The 26,889-nt window shown below is 37.7% G+C and overlaps 1 protein-coding gene across 1 annotated transcript in view; it reads left to right on the top strand.

Moving 5' to 3' along the window:
• Positions 1 to 26,889, top strand: part of LOC109413762 (protein fem-1 homolog CG6966) — a 275,206-nt gene that overhangs the window by 203,657 nt on the left and 44,660 nt on the right. The gene's annotated exons all lie outside the window — the stretch shown is intronic.

Below are 26,889 nucleotides of genomic sequence, written 5' to 3'. Positions count from 1 at the left end.
CTGGAATCCCACAAGAAAGTCTTCCAGTATTCGAAAAGAATTCATTCCTGAATCCGAGAAATTTTCTTCCTTGACTTTGAGAAGAATTCCTTTCGAAAGTCAAAAAGAATTTCATCTGGAATTCGAAAAGACTTCCTTCCGGAATTCGAGAAGAATTTCTTCCGTATTTCGGGATGCCTTACTTCCGGAGTTCTAGGAGAGTTGCCCTTCGTAACTCGAGAAGAAATCCTTCCGGAATCCGTGAAGAATTCCATCCGGTATTTGAGAAGAATTTCCTCCGGAATTCTAGAGTTCCTCCCCGTATTCGATAAAAAACCCTTCCGGAGTTGGAGAGGAATTTGATTCAGAATGCGAATTGAACACCCTCCGAAAATCTAGGAGAATTCAATCGGGAATTCGAGTAGAATTCCTTCCAGAATTCAAGAAAAATTGCTTGCCAAAATAATCTTACGGAATTCTCGAATAATTCGAGAAAATTCCTTCCAAAATTCGTGAAAATTTCTTTCCAAAATTCGAGAAAAAAAAATTCTGAAATCGAGAAGAAATCCTTCCGGAATTCAAGAAGAATTCCTTCCAGGAATCGAGAAGAATTCCATACTTTTCACCAGAATTCTTTGAATAGAATGCCCTCTGGAATTCTTCGAGTAGAATTCCTTCCGGAATTCGAGTAGAATTCCTTCCGGAATTCGAGTAGAATTCCTCCCGGAATTCGAGTAGAATTCCTTCCAGAATTCGAGTAGAATTCCTTCCGGAATTCGAGTAGAATTCCTTCCGGAATTCGAGTAGAATTCCTTCCGGAATTCGAGTAGAATTCCTTCCGGAATTCGGGTAGAATTCCTTCCGGAATTCGAGTAGACTTCTTTCTGAAATTCGAGTAGAATTCCTTCCGGAATTCGAGTACAATTCCTTCCGGAATTCTAGTAGAATTCCTTCCGGAATTTGAGTAGCATTCCTTACGGAGTTCGAGTAGAATTCCCTATGGAATTCGAGTAGAATTCCTTCAGGAATTCGAGCAGAATTCCTTCCGGAATTCAAGTAGAATTCCGTTTGGAATTTGAGTAGAATTCCGTTTGGAATTTTAGTAGAAATCCCTCCGGAATTTGAGTAGAATCCCTTCCGGAAGTCTTCGTAATTCGAGCAGCATTCCCTGATGAATTCGAGTGAAACTTCCTAAATATATCCCTACGGAATTCGAGAAGAATTTTAGAAGGAGTTAAAATAGAATTTCTTCCGGAATTCAAGAAAAATATCTTTGGCAATTTGAGAACAATTCCCTATGGAATTCATTTCCTCTGGAATACAAGAAGGATTCCTTTTACAATTCGTAAAGGATTCCTTCCGGAATTAGAAATGAGTTTCTTCTGTAATTCATGAAGAAATCATCCAAAGAGAATTTCATACGGAATTCAGGTAGAATTCCTTCTAAAACTCGAGTAAAATTCCTTCCGAAAATCAAGTAGAGTTCCTTCCGGAATTCTAGAAAAAAATCCTCTGGAATTCGAGAATAAATCATTCCAAAATTTGAGAAAAATTCTCTCCGGAATTCGAAAAAAAAACAATTCCAGATAGAATTTGAAGAGAATTCTAGGAGGAATTTGAGGAGAATTCAGAGTTCAAGAAAAATTCCTTCCGAAATTTGAGAAAAATTCCATCCTTAATTCAAGAAAATGCTCTTCGGAATCCAATGAATGTTTCCTCTGGATTTCGAGGTGAATGCCCTCCGCAATTCGAGATGAATACATTTAAGAATTCTTAAAGAATTTCCTCCGGAGTTCGAATCGTAGAATTCCCTTCCTAAATTTAAGTAGAATTCTTTCCATAATTTGATTATTTAATTCGCAATTTGAAAAGAATTCATTTCGTAATTCGAAATGAATTTCTTCCCAAAATTCTAGAAGATTTCTCCGTAATTCGAGCAGAATTCCCTATGTAATTTGAGTAAAACTTCCTAAATATATCCCTACGGAATTCTAGTAGAATTTTATCCGGATTTTAAATAGAATTTCTTCCGAAATTTGAAAAAAGATTGTTCCGGAATTCGAGAATTCCTTCCGGAATTCGAGAATTTCTTCCAGAATCGAAGAAAAATCATTCCGGAATTCTAGAAAAATTTCCTCTGGAATTCGAGAAATATTCCTTCCAAAATTCGAGAAAAATTCTCACCGGGATTTAAAAAAAAAAACTTTTTGCAATCCTAGATTTGTTCCAAAATTTTAGAAGAATACCTTTCGGAGTTCGAAAAGGCTTCTTTCCGGAATTCGAAAAGAATAGCTTCCGGAATTCGAGAAAAATTGCTTTCGAAATTCGAGTAGAATTCCTTCCGAAATTCAAGAAGAATTCCTTCCATAATAAGAGAATAATTGCCCTCCCGAATTCGAGTTGAAATCCTTTCTGAATTCGAGAAAAATTCCTTCCGGAATTCTTGTAGAATTTCTTCCGGAATTCAACATAAATTATTTCCGAAATTCGAGAAGAATTTTTTCTAAAATTTAAGTAGATCTTTTTCCGAAATTTGAGGGAAATTGCTTCCGGAATACTACAAGAATTCTCTACGGAGATCGAGAGAATTGGATGATTTCTTAGAATTTCTTTCCGAAATTCGAGAAGAATTCTCTCCGGAATTCAAGTAGCATTCCCTCTGGATTTCGAGTAGATCTTCCTTTTTAATTCTGTACCGAATTTAAGTAGAATTTTGTCCGGAATTCGAAAAAAAATCCTTCCGGAATATGGGAAGAATTTCCTCCGGAATTGGAGATATATTTCCTCTGGAATTCATCATGATTTTTTCCCAGAATTCGAGAAGAATTCCCTCCGGAATTAAAAACAAACCCTCCAGAATCTATTACAAAATACTACATGGAACCCTACAAATGCAAGGGCCCCGAAATGGCCTGAATGTTAGCAATCGAAATAGCATTGCAATTCATGGGCCTCTATTCTGCCAGAACCCTATAAATGTTAATTAATACTAGGTGACTATTTACAAGTTAAAATTCAACATGTAACACAAAGAACGTACGAATATAATATTTATAACACATTTAACAATTATTCTGTCTTATAAGTGTAACAAATATTTATACCCGTAACAAATCACAGAAGAATTCCTTCCGAAATTCCAAAAGAACTCCTTCCGGAATTCCAGGAGAATCCTCTTCGGAATTCTGAAAGAATTCCCTCTGGAATTTGAGAATAAGTCCTTTCGAAATTCTAGAAGAACTCTCTCCGGAATTCCAGAAGAATTGCCCTCTGGAACTCGAGGAAAATTGCTTTCGGAATTCGAATAGAATCGTCACGCAATCCGAGATTTTTTCCCGGAATTTAAGAAGAATTTCTTGCGGAGTTCGAGAAGACTTCCTTCCAGAATTCGAGTAGAGTTCCTTCCGGAATTCCAAAAGAATATCTTTCGGAATTTAAGAAGAATTTCTTCCGAAATTCGAGAAAAATTTCTTCCTGAATTCGAGAAGAACTCCTTCCGGAATTCTAGAATAATTCCTTCCGGAATTCTATAATAATTCCTTCCGGAATTCAAGAAGAATTCCATCCAGAATTCGAGAAAAAAATGCTCTGCGGAATTCGATAAGAATTCCTTTCGAAATTCGAGAAAAAATCTTTCCGGAATTCGGGTAGAATTTAAGATAAATAACTTCCAAAATTCGAGAAGAATTACTTCCGAAATTCGAGAAGAGTTCCTTCCTAAACTTGAGAAAAAAAATCCCTCCGGAATTCTAGAATAATTCCTTCCGGCAATCGAGAAGAATTTCTTCCAGAATTCGATGCGAATTCCTCCCAGAATTCGAGAAGAATGTCTTTCGTAATTCGAGAAGAATTCCTTCCGGATTTCCAGAAGTAATACAATTTATTGCAGAATTCGCGAATTCCTTCCAGAATTCGGGTGAAATTTCTTCCGGAATTCAAGATAAATAACTTCCGAAATTCGAAAAGAATTTCTTCCGGAATTCGGATAGGCTTCCTTCCGGATTATAAGAAGAATTTCCTCCGTAATTCGAGATATATTCCCTCAGAAATTCAACGAGTTTTTTCCCCAGAATTCGAGAAGAATGCCCTCCGGAATTTCATAAGAATTCCTTCCGGAATTCGAAGAGAATTTTCTCCGGAGTTCTAGAAAAAAAATCTCTGGAATTCGAGAGTAATTCCTTCCGAAATTCGAGAAGAATTCTCTCCGGAATTAGAGAAGAATTTTTTTCGGAATTCGAGAATTTCTTTCCGAAATTTAACCGAGAAAAATTCCATCCAGAATTCGAGGAGAATTTCTTCCAGAATTCTAGAAGAATATCTTCCGGAATTTTAGGAGAATTACTTCCGAAATTCGATAAGAATTCCTTATGGGATTAAAGAATAATTTCTTCTGAAATTTGAGAAGAACTCCTTCCGGAATCCGAGATAAATCCTTCCGGTAATCAAGAAGAATTCCATCTAGAATTCGAGGAGAATTTCTTGCATTATTCAAGGTCAATTTCTTTCAGAATTCGAAGAAATTTTTTTCCGGAATTCGTGAACAGTTCCATCCGGAATTCGAGAAGAACATCTTCCGAAATTTGAGAAGAATTCCTTCCGGAATTAAAGATAAATTACTTCCAAAATATGAGAATAATTTCTTCCGGTAATCGAGCAGTATTCTATTCAGAGTTCGTGAAGAATTTCCCCCGGAATTCGAGAAGAATTCTTACTGGAATTGGAGAAGAATTCCTTCCGAAATTTGATAAATATTCCTTCCAGAATTCAAAATCAATTCCTTCCGGAATTCGAGAAATATTTCTTCAAGAATTCAAGAAGAATTCCTTCTAAAATTTGAGAAGAAATACTTCCGAAATTCGAGGGGAATTCCTTCTGGATTTTGAGAAGAATGCCTTCGAAATTCGAGTAGAATGTCTTTCGGAATTCAAGAACCATTGTTTCTGCGATTCGAGAAGAGCTCCTTCCGGAATTCAAAAAATAAATAAATTTGAGCGGCCAGAAATGTATCCGAAATTCGGATATTTTTTTCGAAGACTCGTTAATATTAATTCTTCGTGTATTCTTACTAAGCTTTTCAATTTTTTTTTCTTTCGCAGGTAATTTCCCCTTGTCGCATGAGCCATAAAACGAATAAATAATCCATCAACCGGTAAGTAAATTTTCCCGTACTCCCACAATCCACAAACAAACGGAAAAGTGCCATAAATCGGTGCAAGGTTTCCAAACCGACAAGGTCGCCATAAATTATGGAATCAATGCCTGCTCGTCGACCACAGGCATTTTCGTAGCCCTCAAGGTAATGCGTGCTAATTAACTTGGCACGAATTAAGGTGAAAGCTCTCCTCCGTGGAGCAAGTAATTCGCTTTTGGACGTAGACTCCGGAAAGGGCGTTCGTCTCTTCGTGAAAATAAAAATCAATTCCTTCATAAATCCACCGCGTGATAGAACTGAGAGAACTGAGGGCGACATATCGAATGGGGCTTCGAATGCCTAAAAGTCGAAAAGAAAAAACGTTGGAAACGATTATTCTAAGCAATTAGAAATTACTTTATTCTTTTGAAGGAAATAGATTCTTCCACTTTCCGACGTTTTGTCCCTTTGACGTTTTGGCATTTGACATTTTGTCTTTCGATGTTTTGTCATCACATCTAATGGGCCAAACATTGATGGAGGACAATTTTAGCAAAAACGCAAATTTTTCATTTTTGTCTCTTCGACCTTTGTTCTTTTTTTTCTTTTTATACTTTTGTGCTTTGATCATTTTGACATTCGACATTTTGCATGGAGACTTTCGTCATTCGAACAGTCGACCTGCAAAACGTTGAAAGGGCAAAGATCGAAAGACAAAAGTTGTAAGTGTAGAAATAGGCTAAGTTAAAATACACGTAAAAAAATTAAAAAAAAACAAAAACAAGTTGTAACACAAATTGTTTCGTGAAAATTTAACATTCTTTAAAAACAAACATTCTTTATTTTTTTTTTTTAATTTTTAACATTCAACCTTTTGTCTATCAATCTAATGTCATAGGTTCTATACATTTCAAGTTTTTTTTTCAGAATCTGATATTTAATTTATTTTTGAACGATGATTACAAGATACTTTTTTATTTTTTATATCTTGAAAAAAATTTCGAAAAAGCAATTTTTCAAAAATTTAGTTTTGTTCTTAACCATGATTCGTCCATTCAACATTTTCGCCTTCATGACTTTCCTCAACGCCATAATTACCGATCTCCCCTAACTGACATTCATTAAAACAACCTATCGGAAAACAAAAAGCACGGAGACTGTGTCAAGGGCGACAACCATCGAAATTGGGGGAGCAGCACGAAAAGGGTGACACGACGAAAAACTACCGAGAGCCACCCTCGCATCCTTGTTTGGGGGGAGTGGGTGGCAGCCCCGTTAGAATGATGGGGAAAGCCGAAATTTGTTTTGTTGGAAACCTAACCTACACCTACTTTTCGGCTTGTACGTAGCCGGTACGGTTATGAATCGATCGACTCGACAATGTTCTGTGAATAAGTTTTACTCTCTGGTGCTGCCGCGTCCCCGTTCTCAGTGGAAAGTTTGCTATTGGGTAGGATTTCCGATGCAATGTTAGAATACACAGTATTAGAATTATTGAATTACTACACTAAAAAGTGAAGATCGATTTTTAAATTTTCAGAAATGATATATAAAACTGTTCATGCCTTCTACTTTAAATTAGTGTAGATTTGTATCAGCTATCGAGAAGAAGTTTGTATACAAAGCTTTCATATATTTGTAACAGACGAATTTAAATGTTAACAACATTTTAGAAAAATACGTTTTATCTTTTATGACCTTCTTTTTTTATTTATTTATTTATATATTTTTTCTTTTTCTTTTTTAAAAAGAAAAAAATCTTTGAGTAACTTAATATCTATATTTTTCTCAAAAAGGCATAAAATAGGAAATTTTACATATTATAACATAATTTCTTTTCAAAATTTATTGAAACTTCAAAACGACGATAAAAATTTTTAAATAATTGTGTCCAAAATGTAGGGATTTTTTCCGAAATTTTATGAGAACTCCTTCCGAAACTCATTGAAAGTGAAATTTGGAATTTACTAAAATTTTGATAGAATTCTTAAGAAAAATAATTCTAGAATTTGGCGAGAACAGTTCTAGAAATTCTGAAATCGGAAAATAAATAGGAGTTACTTTGGTACACAAAAGTTTTTCAGTATCCTAAAATCTCCTTAACCCCTGAGTTTCGATCGTTTTTCATTATCCGTTATTTTCGGGGTTAAATAGACGCGTGACTAGAGCGTGAGCGGTGAAATATGCCACGCCGTGAGCACACGTTGTTGTTCCGTCCGCTCCGCGTCCGTCCTCGTTGTGCCTTATAATGTGATTCGGGTGGTTCGTGCAAGAAGGCGACTGACCTTGTCCCGGTGGGGGTCATGCTTCATTTGTCACTGCCTGAAAAAAGATTAAAATTCACGACCGACCGCAGAATAATTAATTTCCAATAAAAATTCTTTGGCGTGATATTCTATCATCGAGCCCGTAATCTTAACGGGAATGACCCAGTTCCAGGATGAGATGAGGAATTCCAACTGAGTCGTCGGCTTGCTGATGTAATTGTTTACGCTTGTAACATCATCATTCGGATGATGGGATGGTGATGCGCCGCCGTCATCGATGGTTCCGGACTGTCTCCGTCGGAGTCGTGAAGTGGTCACGCTAGGTGGCGTTTTGCGAGTAGAAAATTGATTTTGATTAGCTTTTGTGTGCTATTTATCTACACAGTGTTTACAAAGTTAGGAATCACTTCTACGATTGACAAGGCAGTAACAAACGATTTCCAAAGAAAATTTCAGAAGAATTAGTCATTTCCTTCCAGATTATGGTGACAATTTTTCCGAAATTTAGTAAGATTTGTTTCCTGAATTCGTTGAAAATTGCTTCCAGAAATCGGTGGAAATCCCTTTCGGAAATAATTCAGGGGAAATTTCCATCGTAACTCAGTCCCAATTTTTTTTTAGTTTAATTGAATTTTTGCAAAATTATTATTTTCTTCCACATTTTAGTAAAAATGTCTCTTGCAAATCGACGGAAATTCCTTCCTACATTCTTTTGTCATGTTGTTTCTAAAATTAAAGAAAATTATTGTGGAATTATACAAGAATTGTGATTTTCAATAATTCGTTACGAGTGTCTTCCGAAATTGAAACTAAATGTTTTTTAAAGTTAGAATTCTGCGAGACTCTCATTCGAATCATGGTAAAGATTCTATTAGGAGTTTATTAAAAATCTCTTCCGGAAGACCATAAAAAATCTTCTAATTTTTTCCAGCATTCGGTGAACATTTCTTTAAGAATTTCACGGAGAAAAAAGCATGGCAAAATCAAAAATATTTCAGGTTAACTCAAATAAATAGTCAATTTGTTCTGGCAACAAAAATAAAACTGTTTAGAGCAAATAAAACGTCACATTTGAAGCAAATTAAATCCATTTTTGAAACAAACATGCATATTCTGACAGGTTATGTTAGAAACTAATGTAAAAATTTTTGTTTTTTTTTTTTGTGGCAGGTCGGCCCTACGGAAATATTTGTTTTCCAATTAAATTTACAAAATCATTTCCTGCTCTAGGGAAACCCACTTCCCGCGTGGCACTTTCAATGCCAACATCATGTAGATAACAGACGCTCTCGAAATCAATGGGATTTCGAGGAAACTTTTGGTGAAACTTGACTTTTTTTGTAAGAGGAAATCTTGTTTGGTGCTGGAGCTAAAACTTGAGAGTTTTGTGTATGTTCTCGACGGCGGAACGGGGGGCTCTTCAATGGGTATTGTAGAAATCAATATGTAATTGAGTTAGTTTTAAAATAAATATTTTAGCTTAAAATATTTTATCAGTTTACCGAATAAACCTGAATATTTTTGTTTCAAACGAACGAAATTTGTCTCCGAGTTCCTGTAGATAACTTCACGAGAAATCAGACCTCCGAAGACCGCAAAGCGATGCGACATTCGTGGAAAAAGTTATTAAGCTTGACCCGATCGGTAAAATGACGAGATTTTATTATTTATTGTTATTCCTTACATGTTGAACAGCGTTGGCATGCCATTCGGTTTTCAGTCAATAACTTTTTCCACGTGCCTTAGATCGCTTTGCGGTCTTCAGAGGGTTTGTTCCTCGCAAAATTTCCAACAAAAATCATTCATCGATATATTTTTAGGAGTTAAGAGGCAACCTGTGGCGATTTTTCTTTGAAAAAGTGATTTTCCCCATAGTAAATCGTATGAAAACTTAAAACGGTTGGCGCTAAAATATAGTTTCTCTGATCGAGCTGAAATTTCGCACGGTTGATATGGGCCCAAAGTGGAGCTCAAAAAGTGTACAGGAGTAGAATGTCTTTCCGTGTCCCACGCTAATAACCAGCTATGAAAAGCCTTTGACATAACCTGAAATTCTTAACACGAAAGAAAATTATAACGGTTAGATTATTTTTGTAATTAAACACCAAATTATCCAAAACTTCAACATCGTTTTAAAATTCAAGATGCAAATTATAGTTCATTTAAATTCCCTCTAAATGACTTATATACAAATGTGTTTTGAAGGAAAGTAACAACATAGCCGACAATAAATTGTGAAAGTAATGGGATGCATATTAAAAATAGATCAATTTACTAAAAAATCGTGAAAATGAAATCGCCTTAACTTTTTCTCTTGTTAAAAATTTCAAGTTAAGTTAAACGTTTTTTAGAGTGCATTATATGAGTCATGAATGGTCCAAATTTCAATGAAATCAGTTCATTCAATACGGAGATATAACAGCTCAAAGTTGGCTATCGGATAATTTTACCTTTTTCAAGAACCTTTATAACTTCGGGGAGAATAGCCCGATCTTTTCCAAATTTAGACCACTGATACACAACTAGTTGATGAACTTACAGTAAAACTTTGAGAATTTTCGAAAAGTTACAGCTAGTTGAACATTTTTTGCAAAGTGAAAATTTTGCCTGTTCCGATCATTTTGTCTATCCCCTGTACTTCCACAATTCCGTTGGAATTCCAAACTTAATTTGTTGAAAATGCCTTAAGGAATTTAGTTAAAGGTTCATATAGTGTTATGTGATAAGATTATTTTTTTCTGAAATTTGGCAAAAGTACCATTTGAAATTTGGTAACAATGTCTTTCGAAATTTGTGAAGAATTCTATCTGAAACTAAGTATGGATTACGTCCGGAATTCAGAGGAAATTTAAGAGTTAAGCGATTTTTTAATACCGGAATGATTTTTGTTATGAATTTGATAAGAATTCCATTCGAAATTAAACGTGACCAATTTTCAAAAATTGATAAAAAAATCCAAACATTTTATTCCAGAAACTGTTTTTTGAGTTCAGCGCTAATTAAAATTGAATGGATACAGTTCGATGGGTATTCCTTATGAAATTTGTTGCAAATTAATTTTGAGATTTTATGAGAAATTTTATTAGAATTCTTTTCAGCATTCGAGAAGAGCTTCGGTCAGAATTGTATGTAGTATTACATATAAGTTTTTACGAAGTATGGTAAAAAATTCTTTGCACATTTTTATGAAAGTTCCTCCGAAAATTTGGTGTAAACTTTCTTCGGAATTCAATGAGAATCATTAGCGGAGCCAGAATTTTCTTTTTTCTTTCTCACACTCCCAAACATACAAGAGAAAGAGAAAGATGGAAAAGGGGGCAGCTTGCCTCCTCTTTCATCTCGCTCTTTCTCTTGCATGTTTAGGAGAGTGAGTAAGAAAAAAAAAAGCTGGCTCCGCCAATGATGAGAATTGTCTCTGACACTCTGTGAGATTCTTTTGAAATGTCATTTCGGAATTGCATGTGAATGGGAAACTCTTTCGAGAGTTGGTTAGAACTCCTCAGGTGATTTTTTTTACAAAATAAGAATAGAATTCTTTCTTGCAATTTAACGAAAAATTTTGCCATAAAAATTCCTTGGGAAATTGGATTGTAGTTCCTAACAGAATTTATTGAGAATTTCTTCCAGAACTTTTAGTGATGGTTCTCTGAAATAATCGGTTTGATTTTTTTTTTCAGGAAGATCTTGAAAAAATTTCCAAATTTGAATTGTCAGATTTTTTGGCATTTGATGATGATAAAACTAGCAATTTGGAAGAATTCATTTTGAAATTTGGTCAGAATTAAAAAAAAAATATGTTAGAAATTCTTTTGATTTTTTGTGAGAACTTCATCCAAAATTTGATAAGAACTCATTCCAATATTCGAGTAAAACTTCTTGCAGAACATTTTGAATATTTTTCTAAAACTAAGTCAAATCTACTGTGGAGTATGTTGAGGATCCTTTTCGTAATTAAGTGAATTTTATTTTGAACTCGACAATCGGTATGAATTTCTTCCGAAATTCGATTAGAATTTCTTACTGATTTTTTTGAGTACTTGTTCCAGAATAAAGTAAACATTGATTTTGAGATTGGATTAAAAAAAATCCTTTTCAAAACTTCGGTGAAAATTCAATGTATAGTTTGTTGGAATTGGTTATGGGAGAACTCTTTACGAAATCTAGTAGGTATTTCTGCTTGCATCATGTCAAGATTTCTTCTGAATGTTTGTAAGAATTTCATCCGAAGTTTACTAACAAAAATATGTTGTAATTCCATATAAATTTGTTTCTGAACTGTGTTGAGGAATTCTTCCGAAAATTGAAAAAAATTGAACAACTTTTGAAATGTGGTAAAATGCTTTTCGAAGCGCTTCACTTGTAATTTGATGAAAATTCAATTTGGAATTCGGCGAAATTTTTTGCCATAAATATGGAATATTTACTTCCAAAGTGTGACTAAAATTCAATGAAAATTTACTACAATGCTTTTAAATTTATTGTTTAAGAAAGCTTTAAAGAATTATTTAAATAATATTATCAAAGAAATTTAGTGATGTTTTTAAGAATTGTGTTAGACTGTCTACAAGCATTCTAATATAAGTATTTAAAAAATTATGGGTAAAATCAGTTCAGAATTCAGAAGAAATTCAATCCAAATTTCATACAAAATTCAATGAGAATTCCTAGCGAAATTTGTTAGAATTTTCATCCGAAAAATGCTAAACCTGCTGCTGGAAATCGATGAGATAAGCGTTTGAAGTTTGATGAAAATTTCTGTTTGATTCGTGAGAGGTTTTGTTTAGCTTTAGGGTACGCACAATTTTCTGGATTTGGTAATAATTCTTTCCAGAATTCGGTTTAAGATATCTTCCGAGATTCTTTAAATTTTAAATTTAATAAGAATTACTTAGGACAAACTATTTGAAGTTAATTTTCTTCCAAAATTTTGTTGAAATTCCTTTTTTAATAAGGTGAGAATCACTGCCACAATACGTAAAGGATTCGTTATATATTTTAGTATGAATTGCATACTATGAATTTAATGGAAATCCCTTTCGGAATATAGTTGAAGTTGTCCCCGTACGAGTTGCATACAACTTCTTCGTCGTTAGTGCTGCTAACTTGAAAGCTCTAATCTGTGCCCGAGTTCGACTGGCTGCATATCTTCGAGGCGTTTTCATCAGTGCATCGCATCGTTTTGATCGTTTCTGTTGCAACGTAATCTTTTGGGCCTGAATATGGCTTGCAAAACCTGCCAAAAAGTTATTACCGACAAGGAAGGCGTAATCTGCCGTGGCCCTTGTAGAAATTCTTACCACATTCTTTGCGTCGGTTTGGATCTATCCTACGAATCATTGGAGGCCAACAAGAAAAACCTATTCTGGATGTGCGATGGATGTGCTGATATGTACTCCAGCGAAAATTTCCCGATGATGCCTTCCCACGATAACGCGCGTGAAGATGTAACTCTGCAGTCGCTGAAGGATGACATTTCCGGACTGAAAGAAATCGTTTATGCTCTTTCAACCAAGTTTGAGGGCAAACCTCTTACACCTTCGCTGAAAGCTCCTCGGCGGAAGGTTAATGACACGTTTCCTATTCCGAATACACCAAAACGAATACGCGACGATGGTTCAGGGGCTCAATTTAAAGCTAAACCATCCAATATGCGTGGATCAAAAACTGTTTCCAATCTCGTAAAAACGGTTGCACCGCCTGAAGAGTTACTTTGGATCTATCTGTCAGCTTTTCACCCTAGTACTTCAGAAGATGACATAGCCAATCTTGTGAAAGAATGTATCGACTTGGGTAGTGATACAGAACCGAAGGTGGTGAAACTTGTTCCAAAGGACAAGGATCCAGGAACGCTAACATATGTAACTTTCAAAGTTGGCATAAGCAAGACGCTTAAGGAAATAGCATTATCAAAAGACACGTGGCCTGAGAATATCTTTTTTCGCGAGTTTGAGAATTATTTAAACAACAACCGCCGAGTCATCAGGATCGCCTCCAACAACAACCAGCCTGGAGGGGGTGGCCAATAGTGTCGTCATCGTTCGTCGCTGATGAGGTCATCCCAGAACGCACTGCCTGCAGCACTATGGAATCCCCTAGTCCTCCCGACCCAGTCGTGCTTGCTGATTGTTCCTGCCGTCGTAGTCGTTCTGGACCTGTGGTCGAGGAAGGTGTCGGGGTCTTCCAACCATCAATTACAGGCAAGTATTCGATCATCCATGGACTTCCGTCGCCTCAAAGACTTTCGATTTCTAGCATACCATATACACGAGACATGATTGATACGTCGGACCGAGCCGCCCATTCTCCACCATCATCTTCAGCTTCATTCGATGTCATCCCAGAACGCACTGCCTGTAGCACTATGGAAGCCCCTAGTCCTCCCGACACAGTCGTGCTTCCCGATTGTCCCTGCCGTCGAAGCCGTTCTGGACCTGTGATCGAGGAAGGTGTCGGGGTCTTCCAACCATCAATTACAGGCAAGTATTCGAGTAGCAATGAACTTCTGTCGCTTGAAAGATTTTCGACCTACAGCACACCAAATGCGCAAGGAGCGATTGACATTGCGGACCGAGCCGGCCATTCTCCATCAGCTTCATTCGACGTCATCCCAGAACGCATCGCCTGCAGCACTATGGAAGCCCCTAGTCCTCCCGACCCAGTCGTGCTTCCTGAATGTTCCTGCCGTCTAAGTCGTTCTGGACCTGTGGTTGAGGAAGGTGTCGGGGTCTTCCAGCAACCCTACACAGGCGAGTACTCTCCTTGCAATCAAATGTTGTCCATTGAATGTGCCTCGGCTTCTAGGTTCTTGGCTAGACGTGTCGAATCCACGACAGCGTTTGACTCCCATGCTCACTCAGCTATCGGGAATGCACCATCTGCGTCTAGTTCTACAAGCACCTCATCAGCCACTTGCAATGCAGCCAACAGTTCGCATTTGTCCGTTTACTACCAGAACGTACGGGGTTTGCGTTCAAAAATAGATAGTGTGTTTCTAGCTATTTCCACATGCTGCTACGATGTCATCGTCTTCACCGAAACGTGGCTCTCAGATGAGATTTTTTCAACGCAAATCTTCGGGAATAGTTATTCAGTCTTTCGAAACGATCGTAACGTCCGTAACAGCAGCAAAACTCGCGGCGGTGGTGTTCTAATAGCCGTAGCGCGTCACATCAACTGTTCCGTTGATCGATCTCCCGTCGCCGATTCACTTGAACACCTGTGGGTAAAGTTGAAACTAGTGAACTGTTCAATGAGTATTGGAGTTATCTACCTACCGCCGGATCATAGCTCAAAACAGTCTTGCGTGGACAGCCACATCGAGTCGATTGGAGCTGTTTTTTCAAATCTTAACGTTAATGACCACGCGATTTTGCTCGGTGATTATAACCAATCTGGACTCGTTTGGAATTTTCAAGCAGACGCACTTCCAAAAGTGGATGTAATGCGGTCTCGTGTTTCCCCCGCCTGCGCCTCTCTTCTGGATGGATTCAACCTACTCGGGCTAACACAAGTCAATTCTATACTTAACAGCAACAGTCGCTTGTTAGATCTTGCTCTGGTAAACGAGTGCACGCTGGATAGGTACACACTGTCCGAGATTGATGACCCTCTTTCCGTATTGGACCCGAACCACCCTCCTTTTGTAGTGGAATTATCTCTTTCGGTTCCCGAAGTCGATGTACCGATTGATATTCCAAGCTTGGACTTCTCCCGAGCAAATTATGCCGAGTTAGCTGGAGCACTTTACGACGTTGACTGGTCTATTTTGGATTCCGCTGCCGACGTCGATGAAGCTGTTGAGTTCTTTTACCGCGAACTGCACAGCGTCATGGAAGAACACATTCCGTTGCGCAGACCATCTCCTAAACCTCCGTGGGGAAACGCGCATTTGCGACGATTGAAGCAGATTAGATCTAAAATGCTTCGTCGATACTGTAGACATCGGTGCTCTGTCAACAAGCATCTATTTAACCGAGCAAGTAACAATTACCGACTTTATAGTCGTTTTCTGTACAAACGATACACCCTACGGACACAGAGAAATTTGCGCAGAAATCCCAAGCAGTTCTGGAAATTCGTCAACTCGAAACGGAAAGAAGAAGGTTTACCTGTAGAGATGTTTTTAAGAAATGACGTTGGCAACTCGGCGAGAGAAAAGTGTAATCTTTTTGCAAACCATTTCAAAAGCGCCTTCAATACCTCTACCTCTACTCCTGCCCAAATCGAACGTGCGTGTAGAAACACGCCGGACAATGTTTGTTCGTTGAGTCAGTTGCAAATCACGCCCGAGCAAGTTAAGAATGCTATTTTGAAACTGAAGTCTTCTTATACCAGCCCTGACGGAATTCCATCTTGCATTTTCAAGAGGTGCGGCGAAATCTTGATTCGTCCATTGGTGTCGATTTTTAACGCTTCAATTCGACAGGGTAAGTTTCCTACCAGCTGGAAGTCTTCCATAATGTTTCCTGTACATAAAAAGAACGACAAGCAGAATATCGAGAATTACCGTGGAATAACATCATTGTGTGCATGCTCAAAGATATTTAAAATCGTGATGAATAGTGTGCTATTCAATTCTTGCAAAAACTACATCTCCGAGGACCAACATGGTTTTTATCCCAGGAGGTCAACCTCTACAAATCTCGTTCAGTTCGTCTCATTCTGCCTGCGTCATCTGGATTCCGGAATGCAGGTCGATACTGTATATACAGACTTGAAATCTGCCTTCGATCGCGTGGACCACGGGATACTGCTCGCGCGGCTGGGAAAACTGGGTGTTTCTGACGATCTCATTCGCTGGTTCAAATCATACCTAACGGATCGAAGGCTGGTCGTCAAAATCGGATCGGAAACATCGGAGCCTTTTTCGAACTTGTCTGGAGTTCCACAAGGCAGCAACTTGGGGCCATTACTGTTTTCCATATTCCTCAATGATCTGTCCAGCGTGCTTCCACCAGGAATCCGTCTGTTTTACGCAGACGACGCAAAGTTATACGTGCTAATTCGCTGCCTCCAGGATTGTGTACAACTACAGCTGTCTATTCAGTCCTTCGTCGAGTGGTGTACTACCAACTTGCTGACGGTGAGTCTGCATAAGTGCCACGTCATATCCTTCCATCGAAAACGAACACCAATTACTTATGCTTATGTCATCGGCGGTCAACCACTGGCACGTGTAACTGAGGTGCGTGATTTGGGCGTAATTCTGGATACTGCGATCACCTTCCGAGTACACTACAATGACATAATTTCCAGAGCAAACAGACAACTTGGATTCATGTTTAAAATAGCTGACGAATTCCGCGATCCTCTATGTTTACGATCGTTATACTGCGCTTTGGTCCGATCTATTCTTGAATCGAATGTGGTAGTGTGGTGTCCCTATCAGTCAAGTTGGATCGCTAGGATTGAAGCGATACAACGAAAGTTCGTGAGATACGCCCTCCGTAATCTACCATGGCAGGATCCTATCAATCTTCCAAGGTATGAGAACCGTTGTAGATTGCTCGGCATCGAAACTCTTGAACAGAGAAGGCAGGACGCTCAAGCTGTTTTCGTGGCCAAAATTCTGCTGGGAGAGTTGGATTCTCCTGAGATCCTTAGCCGAATCAACATTTATGCTCCAATGCGAGTACTTCGCCAACGTGGATTTTTAATGCTTGAATCGAGAAATTCAGGCTATGGAATGCATGAACCAATCCGGTTCATGTCTGACATTTTCAACAGTGTACACTACCTGTTCGACTTCAACACTTCCGCCGAGTCGTTCAAACGAAGGCTTCAGGATAGCCATCGATAGCTCAGAAGCTGAACATACTCTGTGGAAGAAACTATGTGTTTTTATTATATATATTTTTTTTTTGTGTTATGTGTAATGCTTTTATAGAATGACTTTTTTTATTTGTAACAATTTAGTTTTTAAGGCATTTTTGTACTATTATTATTATTATTATTTTTTGCCTATGTTTTAATGTGTATATGTATTCAAAAGATGCTGGGTTTTTATGCCTATTTGAGTGAGCCGTATGATGTGGGCAACTCAAAAAGGCTTTTCCCAGCCAGGCTTCATTAAGGCTCTATGCCCGATGAAGGTCAAAGAAATAAATAAAATAAAAATAAATAAATATTTTCTTTCTGAGTTATGTGATTAAAATTGCTTTTCAAATTCGTCTTTTCTACATGAACTTTGGTAAAAATTTCGAATGATATTCGGTGAGAATTCTGTCGGAAGCTCAGTAGAGTTTCCGTCTGGAATTGGGTGGATATTGCTACCAGAAGAATTTTTTTGTTTATATTGTGGTTGTGCGACTTTTTTCCAAAAACTGTTACATAAAGGAAAATTTGTTTCGGAATAAGCCTTTTTTTCGAAAATTCAGTGAAAACTGTTTTTGGAGTTCAGTGATAATTACAATTGAATTGACACAACTCGGTGAGAATTTCTTAGAAAATTTGTTGCAAATTTATTTTGGAATTTCATGAGAATGCTTCGGAAATTTGGTCAGAACTCTTCCCAATATTCGGTGACAATTCCGTCCGCAATTTGGAGAGAATTTCTACCAGCATTATGATAACATTTTCTTCGAGTTATGGTAGAAATTCGATTTTGTAAATTCTAAATTGTAAATTTCTTAAAATTTTCATCTGGTAATAGCTAAGAGTTCCACCTGAAGTTCTGTGAGTGAAAAGACTGTAGCTCGGAGAGACTTTTCGGTTTAATTATGGGAGAGCCTTTTTTTCACAATTATGGTAAGAACTGTTTTGTGTATTGCTTTCTGGAATTTGATTAAGGTATTGTCCAAAATTCTTCAATGCATTTTTCAAGAACTGGGGTAAATATTTTAGGATTCAATGAAATTCTATCCAGAATCCTATCGATTTTTTTTTTATTAGGTGTGTATCACTTTCAGAATTTGGTGAGAAGTCCTTCCGTAATTCGGTGAGGATACTATATTATGATTTTTTTAAATTCCTTGAATTTTTTTTTTTCAGCGTGATTGATTTCATGCTTATATTCATATTCATTCATGCTTATATTTTGTAAAAGTTACATTAAAACTGTTGTTAAGAAGCTTCGTGATCCCTAAACCCACCCTGATATACACCTCTGGATCAACTTTCCCATAGGATGAGATCCTGTAAGGAAATGAGCAGAGAGCAGAATGATTACGTCATCATTACACGATTGAGACGAGTCAATCGGAAATGGTGCCATATCCTATCTATCATTTCATTATCCACTTTGATCTCTACTCCCTTACACTCTGAGCATATAGACCGATATAGCCTTAAAACGATTAAGTTATAAGTTAGTTGAGATCTCTTGAGATATTTTCTACTAAATGAAAGAAAATGTCATGATTTTGATGAGAATTTCTTTCTTTTTTATTATTACAATTTCTTTACCAAATTTAGGGTTAGTATTCTTTTCTAAATTTGATAAGAATTCTAAGACGGGCTTGGTGGTCTAGTGGCTACCGCTTCTGATTCGTATGCAGAAGGTCATGGGTTCAATCCCTGGCCCGTCCTTTTCATCCTACTTTGTATCTTTCTATCCACTTTCTCTCGCTCTCTCTTCTTTACATATACAACTCATGTATATTCATATGTTCATTGCCATCGCTAGAACCAGAAACGAATTGAAAAAAGTCGTTTCCCTCCCTTCCAACTTCTACTCACAGCACAGTGTATATATAACGCATATAAGTTATGCAACCAAAGCGTGCTGTGCCGCTTGACCTTATTCACCTTATTCACCACACAATCTATCACGAACACTATAAATAATCCCTATCCATGGATCGCATCGCCGACCCAACGGTGACTCCCAGATCTTCCATCCTTTCCGTCTAAAAATACCCCAGTCCGTGCGGGTTGTGGGGACGCAGAGTGCTCTCGGTCTCTAGTAGCAACAACCAGTACACTCTAACATTCCTTTCCCTTCCCAGCTGACTATAAGGACTTGGCCGGCGCCGTTATTGATCAAATTTGCATGAGCTGTTAAAATTGCACTTTGAGAATAAGTGGAATGTCCCAGCCTCTTATTCAGTTGGATCTCAGTGCAATTGGTACCAGTTCAGATCAATCACGGAGGAGCAACCATTGACATGTATAGTCAGAATTGATCATTGATCGTGATTTTCTAAATTTGATAAGAATTCTTTTTGCAATTTCTCATCATAATAGGCTGTTTTACCTCACGCAAATCTGCCAGGAAAAGGCCTACTTTCCCACACCAAATGATCAGTGCTTTAATGGTCATTACAGCACTGATTTGCGTTGCGTAGTGAACCATTACAGCACTGTTTTCAGTTTTGATCAACTTCTTGATGCTTTCTGGACGCAGTTTTGAAAAATTGTGACAACTGCACAGTAGAACCTGCCATGATCAGACTTTCTTAAACAAGGCTATGAACATCAGTGTGCAGTTTGGTGAAAAAGTTTTGTTGAAAACTATCCTCAAGCGGTAATTTATGAAATTGCAAAAAACGTTGTACGGAACTCGATACAGAACTCGTTGGATAAATGTACGACTCGTGCCTTAAAATCTTCATTCTGCACCTTGTTGCGTAAACTACTAATATAAAACTGTTGGAAATTTCATTCGAGTTATAATAGAATTCCTTACAAATTTACGTAAGCATTTTTGTCTGAATTATGTGAGGTTTTTTTTCTATTTTTTTTTTTGTTGGAGTATTATCCGGTATATACTAGTAATGTATACCAGCATTCTATGGATTGTTTTTCCAGAACTGAAAAAAAATCTAAAATAAATGAATATTACAATTTTTGGTATTTTTTCTGCCGATTTTCAGTCGTGGGGGAGGGGATAATAATAATAAAGCATTTAATCTAAAAAATGTTAAAAACTCATCGGATTTGTTAAATAATTTTCAGCAAGACTCGATATTTTGGTAAATAATTTTCATCTACCCCCTCATAATGCGGAATCCAGCCAAAACTTTTTGAAGGAAGGGGGACAAAAATTCAAAATTATATTTGTATCAGCCTTAACCCTTAAAGGATGTGGACAACTTTTTTGCATAATTATACTTATAGCTTTTGACCCAGTGGGTGGATTTTCAAAACCAAAATATTTTTATCGAAGGGAATAATTGTGCTATCATATGCATATATGGAGATTATGTTATGCTAGAACATTTTGGAGATATAGCTGCAAATGTAGTGTACACCACTTGTTATTCGCTTGATTTCGGGTAATATTTCTATGCAAATGTGATATATGTTAGTGAAAATTGCCCAAAACTCCTTGTTTGGGTTGTAGCTGTTAGATAGAAATGAGTTATGCCCTTTTACAGCTGTAACATAGATCTCCAGGTTATCCAAAACGTCCAGAAGTTTTGAACTCTGTCTACTAAATACAAATAGTTATGTTTACTTTTTAAATCACTTGAACTTGAAGAATTACATTCAAATATACATTTTAAAACATGAAATGATGGTAGTCATGACCTGGTGATGTTCTAGGCAACTTTAAAAAAGCCCTGAAGTTGTGATTGTAAGGCCTTTACCTGTAATAGTATATCAAACTAATGTATGCATGTAAGAACTGATTTCATTAGATCCATGCATGTAAATCAGAGTATAAAAGACTAACTGCACATCAATGGATATACCTTAGGCCATACAAGTCATTCTGGAGTTAAGGCCTTCATATCTACACCGGTAATAACGCATCGGTTGCATTTCAAACTTAGTATAGTGCGTTTTGGTAGTCATAAAAGATCAGTTGAATCATATAATAATTGTATACACATCATAGAGGCATTCTGGACCATCCGAACTATTCTGAAGTTGAGAAATATGGTTTGAATTTGAAATGGTGTACCAACAGAAGTGCACAAACATAAGATTTTGCCCATTTGATTTATACACATAGTGCAAGCCATGGGAGAAAAGTTTCCAGATCATCAGGGATCTCTGAGGTCACCTTTCAGTATTATGTTGTTAAGGCCTTCAGATCTATACTCGTAACAAAGCATCCTGCACGTTCAAAACTTGGTGTAGTATGTTTTAGTAGACATAGATAATGAGTTCAACAATATATCATATAACCTAAAGCTGTTCTAGATCATCCAAACCATTCTGAAGCTAAAATATACGGTTTTCATTTGTAATAACATATCAATAAAAGTGCACTAATAGCAGCATGTATCTCATTTGATTCAAACATATAATACAAGTCGGGGAGACAAATTTCCAGTACATCAGCAATATTTTTTTATATTTATTTATTTTTTTTTATATTTATGGTTAAGGCCTCCAGATCTACACTTGTAATGAAGCATCGGCTACACGTCAAACTCACTATTACGCGCATTGGAAGTGATACTTGAATGTACATTTTAGAAGCTACCAGGGTCATCCAAACTGTTCTGAAAATGTAACATACATATATGTAAATGTAAATGTGCCATATAAGGTTGACATAGTGAGTGAGTGAGTCTTTATCTCGGCCGGTATGCTGTTTTCGCGCTGTTGATTAATTGCCGAATTTCTACCGACTTCGAGTGCAACAAATATTGTCGTTGCCCTAAAGTGAGCCTGTGTATCAAATCATCTGGATGAACTAGGATTGTCACGTTGATATCTTGCAATTTCGTCCAAAATTGCTGCTTAACTAACGAAATTTGCAAGTCTCACAATTACCTTTGTGGCCATTACGCAGTGACTGATATGGAGTGCAATAAGTGTATGCTCGCTATCGATCGTAAAAACGATCGCTATACAATTTGCGAGGGAAGGTGCGCCAAACGCTACCACGCTACATGTGTAGGCTTATTAGATGCGACTGTGTGTGCCTTATTTGCGAAAAACATTTTGTGGATGTGCGACGACTGTTTGGCAGAGTATTGTGCGAACCGTGATGCAGAAATGTCCGTTTCAAAAGCAGATGATGACGACGTGGATGTTCAAGCGCCTACCGTTGAATCAGATATACTCGATCTGCGATCTAAAATCGAAGATATTTTCGACACACTTGCCACCATCGTACCTCATCAGCAACAAAACTGTGAGATCCCAAACTCATTTTCTGTTCCATCACCGGCTTTATCGAGCACTCGCCTATTCAATGGATCGAAAGTTAACCTGGACGACGACACAAGCGCTGGTGTGTGTACTCACGCGGCAGTTAGAAAAGATGATACGTTTGCTCTGTTCCTTACCAACATTGATTGCTGTGCTACTGAGGAGGATGTGAATCGACTGGTTTGTGATTGTCTTGATATCACAGATCGAAAATCAGTTAGGATTAAAAAACTGGTTCCTAAAGGAAGACCGACTGATATGATAGATTTTATTTCGTTTAAAGTTGTTGTAGATATGAAACTGAAAGATTTGGCAATGGAACCGAGCACTTGGCCTATAGGACTAAGGTATCGCGAATTTGAAAATCGCACCTTTGTATGGATACCGAAATGTAATATGTAATTTGTAGAACCAGTGTTAGACATACTTTGTAAGATGCGCCGTTGTTTTGTTTTTTGGTTTAGCTTTTACGTGATGTTTAGTGCCTAGAAGTCGATGAATGTTGATTGTTGTTATTTTTTTTTTGTATTTGGTAGTATGTAGTTTCAAGTATGTATGTGATTGCTTTGTAATTAGTTTTAATACACATCATTGGGGCAAAAGTGCCTGTTGATGTTTACATATGAATAAATAAATAAATAGTTTTTTTTCTGTAAATGTTGCAACTTAGGATTAGAAACCATAAAAAAATTTTGTAGATCCTGTCTAAACTATCTTAGACTGTATTATAGCAAAGTGTCTGCCTATACCACTGGAATAATCTGAAAAGTGGGATGTACTGTTGTTAGAGATAAGTCATTCTCCTATATGATGGGCCAAAAAGGGTTGCGCGAACCCGCAAGCAGAGATACTTGCGTGAAACCCGCGTCAGGGGATAAGCATCTCCTCCCTGAAGAAAGTTCTCACGAACAACTATAAAATAAAAATTTAAACAAAATTTCCTAAAACACACCTACATTTATTTTAAATCAATATAGGCAGTTTTACAATGGCACATATTGCCCATTTTACTGGCATTTTACCAGATTTGCTGGTATGTCCTGAAACATACTGGAAAAACTTATAATTAGAAGGCACGAAATGTTGCTAATTGACAAATTGAGAGACATTGAAGTGTGTTGTGGATTGACATCTAAGCCGAAAAAGAGTTGATTTTGTGAAATAGGAGTGTTCAGGTGCGGCTTCGGAGTCAGTTTGGCTTTCTATTCCGCAGAATCATTACTTGTTCTGTGGCTTAGTTGGTTAAAGCGCCGGTCTAGCGAATACGGAGTCGTGAGTCCAAATCCCACCAGAACGCGATTTTTTTTTCACAAATTGTATCTCTCAATTTGTCAATTAGTAACATTACGTGCCTTGTAATTACAAGTTTCTCCAGTATGTAAGCAATTTTGTTTGAGAAATTTAGTAAAATTTCAACAAGTATTCGAAGAATGTTGCTACCGGAATTAGGCGAGAAATTCTATCAATTTTGACAAAATTATGTGATGTTGTTTCCGAGTTTTGTTGAAATTTCCATTTGTAACCGTATGTAAGTAAGTAAAGATTTCTTCCGGCATGTTTAAGCTATTTTGGAAGATTTTTTTTCGAATTGTGGTAATAGTTTGTTTTGAAATTAGTTGAAATTTTTATCTGACTTTTTTTAATTATCCCAGAATCAACCTCCATTCAGAATTTGGAAGGAATCCCTTCCACGAGGATTTCTTCCGAAGTATGATGAGAGCTCCATCAAACAGTTTGTAATAATTAAAATTGTGGTAATAATTCGTTTCGGTAAAATTCAATTTAGAAATTACCGCAAACATCTCCCAATATTATATTTTTAATAACCGAAATCTTCTGAAAGTTGGAGAGATTTTTCCGGATTCTGGTTACTTTTGATATCCAGAGAGAACAAATAACCAAATTCGATAAGAATACCGAGCCAAATTCGTTGAGAGCTTTTTTATGAATTTTCAGTGACTGTTTTAAACTGGTACAGTGATACAGTCATGCAATCAACCGTTGCAGTAAGACAACATCAAGACTACGATTAAACGATTACCATTACTTTCTCATCAAGCTGCACTTGTAGTTACCTCCGAGATAAGAACGGAATGTCTTTATGTTTTAGCTCTCCCGTCGCATCCAATCATTTGAACAGTAGGTATGTAGGTACTCGTCCACAATCTGTCCGATTTTGTTTACTTTCCTCGTCATGGTACCTCGCGTGATGGCTTGACTGGTGTCATCAACCAGCAACTCACCAGCTCGCAGTCCAGTTCCCGTATCAATTTGTTATTGTGCGCTTGAAATGCACTTTTCGAAGGCATTTGTGGCATTTCAGATGGGTTTCAGAGACGTTACGCGTTTTCGGTGGTTTTGGAGGGTTTCATGTGTGTTACTAGAAGTCCGTGGGGCTGGGGTTTGTAGGGGAATTCCGGAAGCATTTCAGAAAAGTTCACAGGATTTTCAGAAAACCCAAAGGTTTACAAAAACCCCGGATATGCTATAAAACGCCCTTGAAACCTCCATAATCCCTTAGAAGAATTTTAAAAATATCCCTATTCATGTAAAGATGATTTAATTGTAATCTCGCTTGAAATTTTATTTGAAATTCTTGTTGCGACCGAGATAAGCTGCTACCACGAAACTGGCCGGGGATTGATAGTTTTGGATACACTTCTGTCTAGTGAAACTTTCATGTTCACACTGAAAGATCACTCTTTATAAGTCTCTCTTCTACAAAAACGAATGACCTATCCTCAAATATCCCTTTTAAATTAATCCACCCGGTTTACAATGTTTTGTGATAGTGAGATTCTACAAAATAATAATCAGTCAATAATAGAAATCCATAGTTTTGGCACAGTAAATGCTGGAAACGCGATTCGCACGTCTTGTAAGGTCCTTCAGCCCCTTGCTATGCAGCCCCTATTGTTGGCACCGGCCGGGATACGAGCAACCTCAGGAAAGATCGCGTAACCAACAAGAGAATACGGACCGATACAATCGGTGATGACCCCAGCGACGAAGAGCAACTTGTGATTGGAAGCTCGGTACGCGTGGAACTGCTGATCGCTCAATTTCATCGGGAGCACCCGCATACCTGGATACAGAAAAACCGCAGGTTTAGCATTAGGCTGTTGGAAAAATATTGAACAGGATCAACGAACGTTTGAAGGTAATCATACCATCTACCAAAGCTGGGGCAACACACATCAGCTGGGAACAGCTTTCATCGTGGAACACATCAGAATGTCGAGCGAGTACAGAAGACCCTGGGAGTAAAAGCGCCGCCTGGAAGCAAGGATGGGAACACTCACTTTGCAAAGAGTTGAGAAAGGTGAGAAAATATCAAGTGAGTGTAACTCTTTGCAAGTGAGTGTTCCCATCCCTGCCTGGAAGAAGCAGAGTGCGAACTAATAGAACTGTTGGGTCGTTTACACGAAACACAGAAGTTCTACCAGAAGCTCAACGCATCGCATAAAGGCTTCGTGCCGCGAGCCAAAATCTGCAGCTAAAAAGGACGGGAGAATCTTGACGGACGTGAGTTGATCGCCTAAGCACTTAGGCAGCACACATGTTTCAAAAGAGTCACGCAGCGCAGTTTTTTGATTGCATAAATGAAAGTTAAGTACAGTGACCCCACACCGATGAATCACCTTAATTTTGTACACTATTTATGAATCACCATGTTGATCAAATGAGTGATCCATAAACTGTGGTCATTTTTGCCGATTCATAAATTGTGGGGTCACTGTAATTCTTACTTGGGGTTAGAATAACATAGCTCATGTGTGAAGAAAAATATGCCCTGCGTGACTCTTCTGTCACATGTGTGCTGCTTGAGCGAATAGTGGAAACAGTACTACGACGAACACCTGCATGGTGCGGGAAGCGCAAACATGGATGACCAAGGTAGCGGAAGAAATGATTACGTTAGTACAGCAGAGAGCAACACCGATCCAACGTCGAAGGAAGTTAACGATGCTATCCAGCAGCTTAAGAACAATAAGTCAGTCGGAAAGGATGGTATGGGAGCTGAACTCATCAAGATTGGCCCGAAATAGTCGGTGGATCTGAGAAACCGAACAACTACCGTAGGAGTGGTAGGAAAGGGTGATTTTCTCCATGTATAAGAAAGATGACAAGTTACAGTGTGAAAACTTTCCAGCGACCACAATTCTGAATGCCACCTACAAAGTCCTAGATCTTCCATCGTCAGTCATCAGAAACGAATAAGTCCGACGAAAGTTATCAAGCCAATTTTGTCGACGGCCGCACGACATCGAACCAGATCTTCGCTGAGGGCAAATCCTTCAAACATTTCGTTAATACCAGGTCCCAACGCAACACTTGTTTATCGACTTCAAGGTGACGTACGACAGTATCGAGCGGCTTTTCCGGGAGCGGGAAGCTCACTAGACTGGTCAAAACGAAGATGGACGGTATAAATAACTGCGTAAGGGTTTCCAGATCTTTTGA

The sequence above is a fragment of the Aedes albopictus genome, chromosome 3, assembly GCF_035046485.1.
Source record: "Aedes albopictus strain Foshan chromosome 3, AalbF5, whole genome shotgun sequence".
Taxonomy (NCBI): Eukaryota; Metazoa; Arthropoda; class Insecta; order Diptera; family Culicidae; genus Aedes; species Aedes albopictus.
The sequence above is the reverse complement of the archived record's forward strand: the minus strand, read 5'-3'. Positions and strand labels throughout refer to the sequence as shown.